General features: G+C 35.8%; 1 non-coding gene across 1 annotated transcript; it reads left to right on the top strand.

Moving 5' to 3' along the window:
* Positions 1 to 10857: 10857 nt before the first annotated feature.
* LOC115070304 lies at positions 10858 to 10990 on the top strand. The gene has a single exon (XR_003849480.1). It is a non-coding gene; the product is annotated as a small nucleolar RNA SNORA21 (small nucleolar RNA).
* Positions 10991 to 17400: the final 6410 nt, after the last annotated feature.

Below are 17400 nucleotides of genomic sequence, written 5' to 3' on the forward strand. Positions count from 1 at the left end.
AATCGAACCCTGGTCCTCTGCAAGAGCAGTCAGTGCTCTTAACTGCTGAGCCATCTCTCCAACCCCTACACATGGACTCTTCAAGAATATATTTGGTTTTACTTTCCTTTTGAGTATTTAAGACCACACAGTTGGCCCAGATAAACCAGTTTATTTTTACTCTTAAGGTCGTTTGAGGATCTGTTCCTCAGGGGTCATATGGGCTTGGGAGGAGCCCCTGGCTCCTTTCTTTTTACCAGTTCTGTCTATGTGAACATAAGTCAAATATTCTGCCCGACCCTATCTGGCTTCACTTGGAAGCACAGAGGAAATGTTTCTTCATGTTGACCCTCCTCTTTGTAGACGGGACACTGGTTCAAGTCCATCTTGTGGGGTCTCCACGGCCTCCTTGATCAAGAGAACAAGTGATTCACCACAGTTACATGACATTTTAGGAAATGCTCATAGTCCCCTGAAACTTAGTTGACCTAGGAGGGCAAAGAGCAAGAATTGTCCTTTATGTCCCTCTGACCAAATTCCTATAGGCCTTAAAGTATGGCTGTTAAACATCCAAGAAAGTTAGTTCCACCAGTCTTCTACTTTTAATTACCACATGCTATGTAGATAAAGCTTTGGCAAAGACCCAACACTTTCAGGTAACCCTTGCCTAGACATGTATTATGTTCCTTCACCTAGTTGTATGTCTAATTGGTCATTAGGTTGTTCGCTTAATATGGTTCCCTCTTTTTTTAAAAAAAAAAACTACTTAGATATTATTTATCTCTCTCATTGTCTATCCCTTCTACCATGGTTTCCCCATTTAAAGTGGACCCATTTTTCCCTTAATACCCTTTTCTATGGTCCCACTTCTCTTGGGCTTCTTCTTTCCCTTTATCCACACAGTTCATTCCATAGCCTTCCCTCCCCCCTCCCCTTAAAACAACCCCATTTTTATCCATATTTTCCTTATTAACCCCTCTTTTCTCCTGTTCTTTCAGATTCTTTATTTTCCTTTACCCCCCTTGTTCCTTTTCATTTTCCTGGTTCCTGTAGTTTATGTCTCAATACATACTCACTTAAAACGATTTGCTGCTAGGATCCACATATATATGAGGAGAATATAACATGTCTTTTATTTTTTTCTGAGTCTGTGTTACTTCACATAGTATGACAATTTCTAGTTCCATCCACTTACCTGAAAATTTCATGATTTCATTTTTCTTTATGCTGAGTAATACTCCATCATATAAATGAGCCACATTTTCATTATCCACTCAACAGTCGAGGGGCACATAAGTTGCTTCCATTGCTTAGCTTTGTGTAAATAGCAGCAACAAACATGGATGCACAAGTGTGACTGCAATAGGATAAGTTCTTTGGGTATATGCCAAGGAGTGATATAACTGGGTCAAATGATAGGTTCATTTGTAGTTTTTTAAGAGTTCTCCACACTGCTTTACATAAAGATTGAACAAGTTTACAGTTCCACCATCAGTGGATGAGTGTTCCCCTTTCCCCACATCCTCTCCAACATTCGGTATCATTTATTCTCTTGATCTTAGCCAGTCTGACTGGAGTAAGATGAAATCTTAAAGTGGTTTTAATTTACATTTCCCTAATTAATAATGATGTTGAACATCTTTTAAGATGCTTCTTAGCCATCTTTGTATCTTCTTTTGAGAACTCTCTGTTCAGCTCCTTAGCCCATCTCTAATTGGGTTACTTTTTTTCTTGATTCTTTGCTTTTTAAGTTCGTTATATATTCTGAATGCTAAATCTCTGTCAATGTGTCACTGGTGAAGATTTTCTCCCATCTTTGGATTTTCTCTTCACTTCCTTGGTTACTTCTTTTGATGTACAGAAGCTTTTTAGTTTAATGAGGTTCCATTTGTTGATTCTTGACCTTGTTTCATGAGCAATTGATATCTAGTTTGGAAAATCCTTTCCTACATCAATGTCTTATAGGTTATTGCCAATATTTTCTTCTAACATTTTCAGAGTTTCAGGCTTCACATTGAGGTCTTTGATCTTTTTGGATTTGACATGGTGCAAGGTGAAAGATAGGTGTTTAGTTTTATTCTTCTGCAAGTGGAGATTCCGTTTTGCCAGCACCATTTGCTGAACACGCTGTATTTCCTCCAGTGAATGTTCTTGGCCCCTTTTCAAATATCAGGTGGCTGAAATTGTATTTACTCATATTTGGGCCTTCAATTTTGTTCCATTGATCTATGGGTCTATTTTTGTGCCAGTACCATGTTTTTTTGTTTTTGTTTTTGGTTTTTTTTTTTTTTTTTTAGCTGTATGAAGTAGTCTGGTTTGGCATCTGTGGTCATTTAGAAGTGGGAATACTTTGGTCCAGGCTCTTTTGCACTGAAAAGTCTGCTGTAATTCTGATGGGTTTTCCTTTATATGTGACTTTATGTGCCTTTGTGGTTTATTTGTTACGCATGAAAAGCTGGTTGGCCTAGGCTTCAGGTTCTCTCTTTTGATTTTTATTGGAGTGTACAAATTGCTTTCTTCTTGCTGCTCCGGATTTCTCACAGAGGCCCATGTTGAATGAGGATCAGATGCTGTGAGGCTTTCTCCTAAGGTCTGGAGCACTCTGGGAAAGAGGTTGGCCTCAGGAATTTGAGGCCTGGGCTGGCCTAGGAGCAGGGCCTAGGAATGATGTTTCCCCCAGGAAGCTTGTGGCTTTGCCTCCTAGGAATGGAAAAGGAGGTGGGTAAGAGAAGTGACTCTGAGGGCTTCTGAAAACTACAGGGAGGAATTGGATTGTCTGTATGCAAAGGATCAGGAAACAGTGGGGATTCTGGACCAAGAGGTCAGTCTAGGGGTCTGGCATCCTAAGACAAGAAATTGGCCAGTACTCAGGCTAGGAGGAAAGATGGAGTGGGGGAACTGACAGGGTGATTGAGGCTGGGGGAGTCAAGTCACAGTGGGTGCCACCAAACTTACCCAGGAAAGATGCTGACCCCAGGAAGCTTCTGGCTCTGTCACCCAGGGGTGCAAAAGGCAAAGTGTGATGTTGTGAAGAAGTTGTTTTGCGGACATGATTTTACAGCTACTTAATATTAATTAGCAATGTGAACATAATACACAATTTAAAATATATTTCTAAGTTTTAATCACTAAATTTTAAATATTATCCAGATGTACTTAAAAATAAAAATGGTATTTTGGGTCATCTCAAAAAGACAAAAAATATATAAGGATATTAATGGTTCTTGATGACTCTACACATGTTCTGAGACTGTGGCTGTTGATTTTACAATCAGGAATGTTTAGCACCGTTTTCCATCTTCTTCCCAGGAATCAATTATTACAGAAGAACCGCCTGACTTAAGATGAGTTGTTAATATCATACAATTATTCCTGATTTGGGGATTGCAGTAAAGTATCATTTGTAATCATCTAACATAAACTGTTAGATGATTAGATAAGGAGAAGACCCAAGAAAAATAACAGCTAAAAAGTGATGCTTTGCTGTCCTGGATCACTCATTTTCCAGTATTTGTTAAGAGGTGTGTGTGTGTGTGTGTGTGTGTGTGTGTGTGTGTGTGTGTGTGTGTGTGTGTATGAAAATCGTTTTTGCCCTCCTTTAATTACTTGCTATAATACTGTATAAAATAGGATTTCCATAAAAATAATTTTAAATCCAATTACGGAACCATTCAGTTACTTAATTTGAAAAACATTCCATATCTGAATCTTTCCCAGCTATGTAAATAAGAATGGTGCAATAAAACCCATGCTGCACCTTTAAAACAAATATAATTGCATTTATTCTCCCTTCTTTTGTGGCTTTTGTTTTCACTTACTTTACCACAAGATGGTCTGTCCCATAGTGTAGCAGATAAGTAATGTTGTACGAGGCTTCTCATTGATTTTCCTGCTGGTCCTAGTTCTGATTTGTATGTACATTTTTTCACAGGCATTCTCTTGTTCTGTCATCTTATAATGTGTTTTCCATAACATTTTATTATAGGCTACTTTCCACAGACATTATCTGTCATGTAATATATATTTGATATTTATTCTGCCTGTTTTTTTTCCCATTTTTCCTTCGAAGTACCACATAATCAATCACTTAACTACAAACCGAGCACTCATTATGAATGTACACGTACGTGATTCTACACAACCAAGGACCAAAATGCTATCTCAGAGTGGAGATAGCAGTGCTTTGGTGAGCCATCATTCTCAGGCACCTACCTGATGCATGTGTGATCTCTATCTTGGAACTTTTGACCTGGCTGATGTGGGGATCTGGTTTATGATGCAACAAAATATGCATCAATACACATAATAGGAACTGTATTCATTATATGCTTCAGGTACAACATAACTATTTTGGAAATTTTTATGCTAGAAAAAGGAGCATGCAAAGAATAGAGTCATATTCTTGGCAGGGATTTATGATTTCAACTAGTCAGGAATAATCACCAAATGTAACTATTACAAAATAACTACTACAAAACTGGTAAAGAGAATAATGGTCTTTTACATAAATTACCCTGCTGGAGTCCATCTTTATCCAGTTTTTGGTAAGTGAAATGTTGCATCGTTATTATCTGGAATGGCCATGTTAACACAGGGTTCGTATTCCACATGTCGAAGGACATGCCACAAATGAACTGTCTAGACAACTTGCTAAAAGATAGATATAAACTGTGAAGGTGAAGTAAGCTTTTATTTTAAGGAAATTGAAAAGAAATAAAGATGCAATACATAACTTACCCTTTCTCTGTTCAGTATATTCAGAAAGAGTGAGGAAGGACAATCTTGGAGGGCATGCTCTCAAAGGGAGTTACTAAGAGAAAGTGATAGATGTGAAAGAGCAAGTGGTCGACAGTGTGATTTCTGTACCATCTAGGTTCTCCTTTCAGAATGGGAGTGGTTCATAGCTTTAGCTCTCTGGAACCAGAGTTTCACCGCTGCACAGTTGAGACCCTCTTTACAAATTGCTCACTGGTTGATATAATAGAATGTACATGTACTTGTCTGGAGTCAAGATGATACCAGCCCTTCCTGAGAGACTACCTAAGCATGCCTTTATGAGGACATTCCACCTTTTCTTATGCCCTAAAATTTCTTTCTTCTTTCTTAAAATTATTCTTATCAGAATACCGTACAAAAATAAAAATCTCTATAATTTGTAGGGACAGATAAAACACACATGTATCTATTCATGTATTTGTGAGTGGAAATATTATATTTTAGTTCAATAAAAATATCATTAGTAAGTGATTAAATAGCACTAACCTACAACTTAAAAATTGTAGTAGAAATGATTTTAAGTGTTTTTCAACATTAAGGATTATAGTATAAAGAGCTTGTGGAAAGATCAAGAATAAGGCATAAATGATGTTGTTAAGAATATGGAAACTATTAGGGTATAATATATATGTGGGCATCAGTACTAACTTAAAATGTCAGTTTCCATAGGAAAAAAAGTTACAAAGAACCAATCATCTGGTAAATCGTTCCTTTCTAGGAGGACCCTTAAATGACAGAGTTTAATATCTGTATATTTCACAGATTAAGAAAAGGGATATAATAATCTAATAAATGGGAAATATAAGAGAATAATTTACACAACTTAAAACTCAGAAAATTCTGTGAAGTAAAGTCAGAAAAAAATTGCAAAGCTGCATAAAAAACGTAGATGTACAAGAATGATTCATCTAGGATTTAAGGAGGCTTCAGTGAATAAAAGTTGTTATTAAGAATTGTTTTTATTTAAAGAATGCATCTTTTAAGGGGCTAGAGTGATGGCTCAGCGGTTAAGAACACTGTTCTTGCAGAAGACCCATGTTCGAATCTCAGCACCCACATGGCAGCTAACAACTGTCTGTAACTCCAGTTCCAGGGGACCCAACAGCCTCTTCTGTCCTCCGCGGGAATTCATTGCATGAAACGAGTGCACTTACCTACATGCAGGCAATACACGCGTACATATAAAATAAAAATAATAAAATATTTTTAAGAATACATCTTTTAAATAAACTTGAATCGTACATTTACATATAACATTGAATCGTACATTTACATATTACGTATAGACTCACTCTTGAACTGTTTAAAAACAAAATGTTTTTAAAAATACTTTATTATTTTATTTTTTATGTGTATGAGTGTATTGTCTGCATGTGTGTAAGTACTCATTTTGTACAATACCTGTGGAGGTCAGAAGAGGCTGTCAGATGCCCCTGGAGTTATGGACAGCTCTCAGCTGCCATGTGAGTGCTGGGAATTGAACCGGGGTCCTCTGCAAGTTCAGTGTTTTAAACGCTGACCCAACTCTCCAGCTCCTTGAAAACAAAAGGTTTATTAAAAGCATACATTTGTTGTTTAATATGAAAAGCCTGAAAGTAAATTGAAGGTCAAATATTGCAGAAATAATCAAGAACAATCTCACTGTACTTCTAAGAGATAATATACATCCTTCAAATAATAAATTTGACTTTCTAATGTGTTTGGAATAATCTATTTTTTAGAGTCAGAATGTCAAATGGGAAGGACTTGAGAGTGAGGGAAAGGAAAATTTGCATTCCAAATATATCTACTTGTAATGCTATGTTTATAAATGTCTATAAAATGTGATTATGTGTGTATAATTTTAATATTCTTTATATTTAGAGTCATTTTTAAGTTCACAACAGAACTGAAGAGAGAGAACACAGCATTCCCATGCACTCCCATAAATCCTCCCTGCCAACACACAACACACATAGGCTTGTCTATCGACATCCTGAATCAGAATGCTATATATCACAATGTAATCTAACTTGAAATGCCAGCGTACATAGTCCATTGTTCACAATAGAGCTCACTCTTGGTGTTGGTTCCTTGATTATCAACAGAGATATCATCATATACATCAAGCATTACAGTATTATTCATGCTTATCTATTCAAGTTAGTTATATATTTTTTTAAATGCCTGTAAACTGACTCTTACTGTACTTCCTAAAATCATCTTGGTAATATTGAAGCGTGTAAATATCACAGAGCTATAACAGCTTGTCCAGTCATCCTAGTTGAAGAACTACTTGTAAGAATGGCAGAACTGTGCACATAAGAGGCAAGACTTATATATTCAGCACACAGAAAATAAAGGAAGATATGTTATCTCCATTTTTTGGAAATAGTGTTTCACTGGTTTGGCCAGGCTGACCTCAGACTCATTAGCTTGCCCAGGTAGGCATACAAACTTGCAGTCCTCTTCCTCAGTCTCCTTGGTTCTGGGATTAGAAGCCAGTACCATCACACCTTGCTCCAGCAAAATAATTTGGATGAAGGCAAGAAGCCCAAAGTGAAGGTTAACCAAACAGAGATAAAGACAACTCACTAGTGAAGCAACACAAGAGGCAGTTGAACTAAAAATGGGGGTGAATCGTCCCAGTAAAGGCAAGATTGAGAGCACGCTGTTTCTGTTCATTGCTTTTGGGAGTGTCAACCAAATCATCTGGGAAGCCTTTTGATGTCTACTGCATGTGTTGTGATGCCAAGAGACTGAAAATTCTCTTTTCTTTTGTAATTTCTATCCTCTCTTTCCTCTTTCTGATGCTGGAACTGCAGGCACATCCCACCACAGCTGGTTTTATGTGGTGCTGTGATCATGTATTTATTCACACATACAGAGAATCACACACACACACACACACACACACACACACACACACACACACAAAGAATAATAAAACTAACATGTGTGTGGAAGTGCATGCTTATAATTCCAGCATTTGGAAGGCAGAGGCAGAACTGCCACAAAAAGGAAAGTTTGATCAGGGTGACACAGTGAGACCCTGTATCAAAACAAAATCTGGAATACATAAATGAATTAATAAATTATAACCTACCTTCACCAAATTAAATTAACTTTTCTAAAGTAAGATTCACAAAGGTAACAGATATTTTCAAAGTACAGTAGACAATTTGAAGAATATTGTTGGTAATTTAAATAGCTTTCTATTGAACTTTAATCTGACATCGGGTGTGACTTGTTAAGAAACAGAACATTTCAGACAACTATTATGTGTGCACAACAGTAGTGAAATTAGTCTTACACAACACATGACTATACTAATGATAAAACAATACATTTTCTTATTCTATCATATTTTAGAAAATCAGAACCAAAACACATTATTACATGTGGTGGCTTAACTTGTATTTCAAAATTATGCATTGTATTTAACAATTATTATTGCCATATTAACCAATCATTCCTGTCCTAGTTGCTATGATAAAATGTCTTGACAAAAAACACTTTGGGGGTAGAAAAAAGTTTAGCTCACAAGAAAATGCTAAGTTAGGAAACTTTCATTTTTACACCAATTTTACTTTTTATATTCAGAATAGTTTGACCTATGAATCTTTCAAATTTTCTTTCCTTCTTCATCTTTATTTAACTGTTTATATTTCTTAATTAAATTTATTGTGTGACAATCTCACACTTGTTTATTTTGTGTTATGACTACCTTCACATCACTAACCCTCTTTCCTTCCTTCCAGCCCCATCACACTCCCACCTCTCTACATGACCCTTTCTCATATTCATGTCTTTTTCTTTCTTTGTGAAGCAGTTAATTCAGCCATGACCCCACATGGGTTGCTTTATAGAGGGTTTAGTATAATCCATTGGAGGCATGTAGGATTCAGCAGTGGTTACACAAATAAAACAGTGGCTCCCTCTTTCCCAGTGTCCATCAAATCCAATAATTTCCCATGACTGTCTAACACTATGTCTGCTAGCCAGTAGTAAGGGAATATTCAGTTCAGTTACAGCTTGATTTTTCTATGTTCTACAGCCGTGGAGTATGTTGTCTGTGGCAAGTGGGCTGTTAAGAACAAGAACAGCAGCCTATGCTGTTTTAGGGTCTCTGTGGCCTTCCTGACAGATACCTGGCACAGACATTTTCATTTGGTAACCCCTAGCTTCTGGAATTAGAACTATTTATTCATGGAATACATCTCATTCAAATTCTTTTCTAAAAATATTTTTAAGTGAGTTCATAATTTTGACTAACCTCTTCTCACCTCCCTCTCTCATCTACCTGTCCACCTCCTTTTCTGTTTAAAACTCATTGTCATGGTCGTCCCTTCTTCTTTTTTTATTTCACCTGGCTTCTATTACTATACACTTTTAGGCCTCCCTTTCCACATTCCTGGTCCCTATAGGCATTCCAAGGTAAAAACAAAAATAAATTCGAGGATATGATCCACATATAATAGTCAACATTTTTTTTCTGGTCCTGGGTTATCTCAGCATAATGTTTCCATTTCCATACACATTCCTGCAGCTTTCATAATTTCAGTTTTCCTTAGTTATAAAGAGAATCAATTGTGCAAATATACCACATTTTCATTATCCATTAATCAGGTGATGAAAAACTTAGGCTGATTAAATTTCCATACCTATTGTTTATAGGGAAACACTGAACATTGACATGTAGATACTTCTATCATTGTGTATAGCATCATTTGTGTATATGTCCTCAAATGGTATAACTGGGTCATATGGGAGATCTAATTTTAGCTTTGAGAGGAATCTCCAAATTGATTTCCCTAGTGATTGTATCAGTTTATACTCCCCTGAAACAGTGTAAAAGTGTTCCTGTTTCCCCTCACCCTTCTACTATTTATTTTTTGACATTTGCTTGTTTGATAAAGGCCTCTCTAATTGGGTTCAGATGGAATCCCAAGGTACCTATGATTTGCCTCTCCCTGAAGGATAGGGATAGTGAACACTTTGAAAAGTATTCATTATCCATTTGTATTTCTTCTTTAGAGAACTTCCAGTTCCATGGGCCATTTTTGATTGGGCATTTGTTTTCTTGATATTTAGGAGGTATTTTCAGTTCTTTATATACGATAGAAATCAACCCTTTCTCAGATGTATAGCTGCCAAAAGTTTTCTCCTTTTTGGTAGAAATCCTCTTTTCTTAATTGACTGTTTCCGTTTCTGCATAAAAGACTTAATTTCCCGAGATTATTATTAAATGTACATTAATCCAGAAAATATTATATCATGTAAGAGACTGTAAAAAATGCAACCCTTACTTATAACTAAGCAGATGTAATACATTACATGTATTTTTCTAATGATAAATAGGAATTAATTCTCAATACTTATCGTTGTACCTTCTGCTAAGTATAGCTCTCACCTCATCAAAGAATCTTCTTATTGCAGCAGATAGAAACAATCACAGAGAGCCACAGTTTGACATAATGCAAAATCACAGTACTAGTGAGGTGCCAATGAGGATGGTGGAAATTTCAAAAGGTCCCACCCATAGATGAAGGGTTACAGGCAATCAATGGCTTCTGAAAGAGGCAGAATCACTTTTCTCTAATTATGAGGCCCCCAATAGTTTATACAATCCAAAGTGGCAGCCTTAAACACATGGCATCCCAAGAAACACTGGTTAAACATACACATATATATGCTCAAAGATAATGATTAAAAGAAAATGAGTCATACATTTGAGAGACAGTTGGGGTGACTGGAAGAGTTGTGGCGGGGAGGGAACGGAGGCAGGAAAAGATGAAAATAACAGTTCTCCTGCATAAGGCTAAGAAATTCCAACCCAACCTGAGGAACATTTGGCAATTGATAGCTGCTGTGACAGAAAAAGGCAATATTTTTCAGGAATGGGATTCTTGGTGGGCCCAGTGAATAGACCCATGCTGAAGGACATTTGGGGACACAAATAAGGCTCTCTAGGCCATGTTCTTTATATAAGACAGTACAGTAAATTGGGTGGGGACAGTGCTGGAAGGTGTGGATAAGGAAGGGGATATAGATAAAACCAAATTGTATGGTGTGAAAACCACAAATATTCAATTAAAATAAAATTTTAAAATGTAGTTTCTCTCCCTTTTAAAAGTGCTCAGTCGTCCTTTTGCTCGTGACCGATTGAGCTGTTAAGAAGGGGTTAAGTAAAAACATAGCTTTTGGTTGAAGTAGCAAGCTGTGTTGTTTTAATTCAATTGGTGGTGTGGAAAGAAAATAAATTTATTTTTCATGTATGAAATTCCTTAAAAGTTAAAATAATATGAACTTTGTAAAATGTTTTTTTGAGTATTCTAAACTTAAATGTGGTTACTCACTGCATTTATCATCAGGAAAAATAAACAAAGATCTTAATGAAAATTCGCCATATTTTTATGTGAAATTATTTGAATTTCCAAGATTTTTCCAGTATTTTTGACAAGAAAATATACTATATGGTGCTCTTTTTTATGTAATGTGAAAAGTATAGCTAAATTTTAGAAGGGCTATTATATCAAATATATATAACATTTAACAACAAATATATACCATTTTATTTTTGATTAGTGTTCTTTGTAGACTGCACAGATCTTAATGGTGGTCGATTAAAATTTCTACATGGTACAGTATAAATTAGTTATTTTAATTTTTGTACTTTGATGAATGAACAGCCAAATATATCCTGTGGTACATTAATTGATGTAATTTCTTCCTGAATAAATATTCAGACACAAAAAAGTATGATAAATAACCCACAGGAATTTCTATACCCTCATTAAATTGAATTTTAATTTTCAAGACAACATTCCTTGAAAATTGAAAAGAAGGAATGTGTATTAATTTGTCTGTACTCTTTTTTTTTTCTTTTTTTTTTCTTTTTTTTTTTTTTTTTTTTTTTTATCTTTTTGAGACAGGGTCTCACTGTAGCCCCAGCTGTCCTGAAACTCACTATGTAGATCCTGCTGGCCTTGAACTCACTGAGATCTGCCTGCATCTGCCTCCAAGTGCTGGGATTAAAGGCTTGTGCTACCATGCCCAGCTGTACTCAGTTTTTAAGAACACAGAGCTGTTCGTTGTTTTTCAATTTTACTCTCCATGTAGTCTTTTTTTTTTTTCCCATTTTCAATAGAAGTTTAAAATTCGATGCTCAGAGTACAATTATTTCTTCCCCTTCTTACTTCCCAAACTTTACCACATTCTCTAAGTAGTTGATGTTAGCTGTGAACATACCACCTTGTATTAAAATAGATAAGAGAAAATTCAGTGTGCATTCTCTACTCATACAGAGGGTGATATTTTTATTATTTGGTTATTAGAAAACAGGAGTCTACCCAGACTGGACTACTGTGTATTGATTGGAATATCCCATTCCCTTTCCAATATTTTTTTCTGAAATTTGAGACAGAAAATATAATGGAACATATGTCATAGTAAGAAACTCAATTTACTTTGAGGCTATGTCCACAATTGGTAAGTGATAACTGTTAGTTCTGAACAACACGGTTTTGATTCCTGTGGTATAAATAAATATGATTCATATCACTATATATATACATATAAATATATGTAAAGTATTCAAGTGTATAATGCAAATTGTTTTTACTAAAATAGACATGACATACTCAGTGTTGGATTCAAGTATCATTGGATTCAACAGTGAGAGACAAAATTTTGAGCACTATTACCAGTTAAGAAATACAAGTTCTTCAAATTGCAGATAATTTTCCAATAGGGGGCATTTCAGAGGCTTCAGACAGTAGAATGTTAAAGAATTATATTTTATTATTTGTTCATGTGATAATTACCCAAGAAAAATAAACTGAAATCAGGCTAGATGTGTGTATATTTCAAGTGAAGACATTTGGAAATTCTTCTGAGGTGAAAATGTTCAATTTCAATGAATTAAAAATTTAGTGTATAGATTCTCCACAGGAGGTCTAGCTATCCCATTCTTCTCATCACTGTCCCTGAAAGCCTCTCTCACAGGCCGGATCTGGTTCCTGAAACCCAAATCCCAGGACTACCTTCCCAAACCAGATTAGCCACTCATCCTACCTTAGATCCCTAAATTCTCACCCAGGCAGCCCCCTTACCACCAAATTCCCAGCCTTGAGATCAGGCAGACAGGTCTGCTCAGCCAGGATGCTGAACCAATGTTAAATTAAACAAAAGCAGAATAGAAATTTCCATTCACATTACCAAAGACAAGTATCCATGTGCCCAGACAACACCAAAACACAAATTATATAGAAAAAAAAAAAAAAAAAAAAAAAAAAAAAATATGTCCCCTACAAAACCCATGAGTCCTACAGAAAGGCAGAACATTGAGAACCACCCTATAGAACACCAGGACACAGAGCTTAAAAGAACAATCATAAACATGATCACAGAATTATAAGAAAACGCAAACAACTCAATGAACTCAGAGAAAAGACAGAAGCTCTATATTCTATATTCTTGACAGAAGCTCAAGAATATAGAAATATAAGCCTTAATGAAATATCTAAAACAATTCATAATTTGAAAAGTGAATTCTCTACACAGATAGGCATAGTGAAGAAAACACAAATGGAAAGGATCACAGGCCTGAAAGACTTAATAAACCAAATAGAAACAACAGGAGAAAGTCTCACAAGCAGAATGAATGAAATGGAAAACAGAATATCAAGACTGCAGGAAAAGTTGAAGATCAGGACTCCTTAAGCAAAGCCTATGCAAAATTAACAAACTAATAATCAAACAAACAAACCCACAGGAATGAAATACTCAGGAAATGTGGGACAAGAGGAAATGACCAAATCTATATATCATATGCATACAGGAAGAAGAAAATCAAACCAATGGCATCAAACAGATCTTCAATAAGATTATAGAAGAAAATTCCCCTGAACTAAGGAAAGATATACCTATAGAGATTCAAGAAGCACAGAGGATACAATTAAGACATGATCAGAAAACAAAGTCCCCAGGACATATCATAGTAAAAACATTAAATGTACAAAACAAAGGGAGGGTACTGAAAGCTGCTAGATAAAAACAAGTTACATATAAAGGAAAACCCATCAGAACAACAGGTGACTTTTCAATGCAAACTATGAAAGGCAGAAGAGCCTGGAACAAAGTAGTCCAAGTTCTAAACAACTGTGGATGCAAACCCCAAACACTTTATCCAGCAAAACTATCTATCAAGGTTGAAGGGCAACAGAAAATTTTCTGTAACACAAATAGGCAGAAGGAATTCATCTCTTCCAAACCAGCACTACAGAGAAAGGAATGAGTATGCCCAACAGGTTACAGAAAGGTAATAAAGAAAGGCATATCAATGGAAACACAAAATAGGGCCACAAACACAAAGTTGACCATACACAATCCACACTTTTCAACATTAACACTAAATATCAATTGCCTCAACTTGCCTGCAAAGGACACAGGCTGGTGCAATGGATCAAGAAATAAAACCCATCTCATCTTCAAGGACAGACAAATATTTTAGAGTGAAAGAACGGAAAAATATTATTTCAAGCAAAGGCCATAAAAAGCAAGCAGGTGCTGCAATTTTAATATCTGACATAATAGACCTTCAATTAAAACTCGTCAGAAGAGATAACATTTTAAAAAGAGGAAAAATTGACCAAGAAGATATGACAGTCATGAACATTCATGCACCAAACTCTGGAGCACTCTGTTTCATAAAATCAGTAGTCCAGGATGATAAAAAAGAGATTGGCACCAACTCAGTGATAGTGGGCAACTTTAATACCCCACTTTCTTCAATAGACAGGTGAAATGGACAAAGAATAAACAGAGACATCTGAATTTAATGGCATAGTATATGAAATGTACCTAACAGATATATACAGAAAATTCCACTCACCCACTCAGCAGCTCATGCAAGTTATTCTAAAATTGACCACATTTTGGAGCACAAAACAAATCTCAACAAATACAAAAAAAGAAACAAAAGTATTCTTGGAACAAAATGAAAACAAGAACAAAATACAACAAAACCTCTGGGAGATACCCTAAAAGCAGCCCTAAGAGGTAAGTTAATAGCTCTTAGTGCCAACATTAAAAAAAATCATAAACAGCACATGTAAATGACTTAACAATACAACTCAAGACTCCAGAAAGGCTGGAGAAAACAAACCCCAAATCTAGTAGATGAGAAGAAATAACAAAATTCAGAGCAGAAATTAATGAAATAGAAAAAAAGAGTACAAAAATTAATGAATCTAATAGCTGGCTCTTTGAAAAGTTAAACAAGATAGACAGACCCTTAGCCCAGTTCACCAAATGAAAGAAAGAGCAAATCTAAATTAACAAAATCAGAGATCAAATGGGAAACATCAAAACATACATGAAAAAAAATCCAAAACATTGTAAGGGAATACTTTAAAAATCTATACTCCTTTAAATTTGAAAACCTAAAAGAAACGGATGAATTCCTAAAATTATGGCCACCATCAAATTTAAACCAAGGTGAGATCAATAGCATAAACAGACCCATAGCAAATAAGGAAATTGAAACAGTAATACAAAATCTCCCAACTAGAAAAGTCTAGTCTCATGGAGTCACAGCAGAATTCTACCAGAAAGAAAGAAAATCTACAACCAATACTGCTTAAATTATTCAAAAAGATAGAAACAGAGGGAGAATGCCCAAGCTCCTTCTATAAAGCCATTATCAGTCTAATACCAAAACTAGGTCAAGATATATCAAAAAAGGGAAACTAGACCCATATCTTTAATGAACACAGATGCAAAGTTACTCAACAAAATACTTGCAAACCACATTGAGACACACATCAAAAAAAAATCATCCACCATGACCAAGTTTGCTTTATTCCAGACATGCAGGGATGATTCAACATTTGTAAGTCAATAAATGTAATAAAACATATCAATGGACTTAAAGACAAAAAACACATGGCCATCTCAACAGATGCAGAAAAGGCATTTGAAAAAATCCAACATGCATTTACATTAAAAGTCCTAGAAGTAGTTGGTCTGGAGGGAACATACTTCTACATAATTAAAGCTGTATACAATAAAACCATAGCCAACATCATCCTAAATGGAGAAAAACTGGAAACCTTCCCATTATAATCAGGGACAAGACAGGGCTGCCCACTATCTCCACTCCTTTTCAATATAGTGCTTTAAACACTTGATAGAGCAATAAGACAAGAGAAGGAAATTAACAGAGTGTCAGTTCGAATAGGAGAGCTCAAATTATCACTATTTGCAGATGATGTATTATTCACTTGAGAACCCCAAAATTCTAATAGAAAACTGTTAGAACTGATTAATGCTTTTAGTACAGTGGCAGGACACAAAATTAACTTACAAAAATCAGTACTCTTTCTATATACCAATGACAAGCAATCAGAAAAAGCACTAGAGGAAATGCTCCCATTCTCAATAATCTCAAAAAAAAAAAAAAAAAGGAATAAACCTAACCAAAGATAAAAGATATCTGAAATGAAAATTTCAAAACTCTGTAGTAAGTAGCAGAGAGAGGGATTAATGCACCCCTCAACTCTCACCAGTGAGGCTTTGGTGTACATCAGAGGGCATTACACACAGAAGGATTCAATTGGCAAAGTTTTGGAGAATAGAGACTGTAGAGTGTAGAATGGTACTCCTAATGGAACCCCACCCACCCATGGGTCAGGGAGTATTGCAGAAGAGTCACTGGAAAGATTTTAAGAGCCAGGACTGGTTCATGAATCATGCTGCTGGAGGCTTGCTCATGTGAGCCTGTAACAGCAGTGGCATAGAGTTCAAGACTCATGTCAGCTCAATCAAACAAAGGCTCAAAGGGGAGCTGAGAAATAGGTGGCAGGCCAGCAGTAGGTTGAGAACTATTTGAGACTGGCTACTGCTGGGTGCAGGAGAGTATGACTTACTTACAACCACTGGGTGGGCTGACTAGACTCCAATGGATGCATTTACACTTAAGGACATTTGGATGCAAACAGCTAAATGAATAGGACTCAGCATGTATAGCAGAATGCATAGGGTTTGGTGGGGCTTGGGGGAGGAATGGATCAGGGAGGTGGTCTGGATGTGAGTGGGCAATATTTTATGAAATTTTAAAAGCTCAAGAAAAAAATTTAGTATCCAGAATATGCGTTTTGGAAGACAGAGTTAGGATTTTTTTTTCTTTTAATTAGAGCAGACAGAATGAATCACATGGAAGAAATAAATGTTATTACGAGTGCACAAACAAGACAGCAGAAAGTTGATGTGATAATGAACTAGGGAGTTTATGTCTACTTTGCAATACTTAGAGGAGTTTTATTTGGTCTTGTCAGTATGCAAGCCAACCAAAATAGCTGCAGGTGGTATTTTGCTAATGTGCTATTGTGTTTGACCTCTCCTTTAAAGAAAGAAACACTTCAGACCAACTGCCTTCTAAATTTAGCCTTTAGCTTTCAAAACATTTGTTTTGTAGAGCTACATGAACTATTTTTTTCAGTGCATAATGATATGGTTGAAGTCTCTTATCAGTTGTCCTTGAGTTATTAATAGATAGAAGCAATTTTCTTTCTTCTTGAATTTCTCTTTCCATCTTTCTTACATCGATAAACTTTTAAAATTATCGTATGATCACAAGTTGTCAGCTATCTTCTCTCTTGTGTG

The sequence above is a fragment of the Nannospalax galili genome, unplaced genomic scaffold (genome assembly GCF_000622305.1).
Source record: "Nannospalax galili isolate Female #2095 unplaced genomic scaffold, S.galili_v1.0 scaffold256, whole genome shotgun sequence".
In the NCBI taxonomy this organism is placed as follows: Eukaryota; Metazoa; Chordata; class Mammalia; order Rodentia; family Spalacidae; genus Nannospalax; species Nannospalax galili.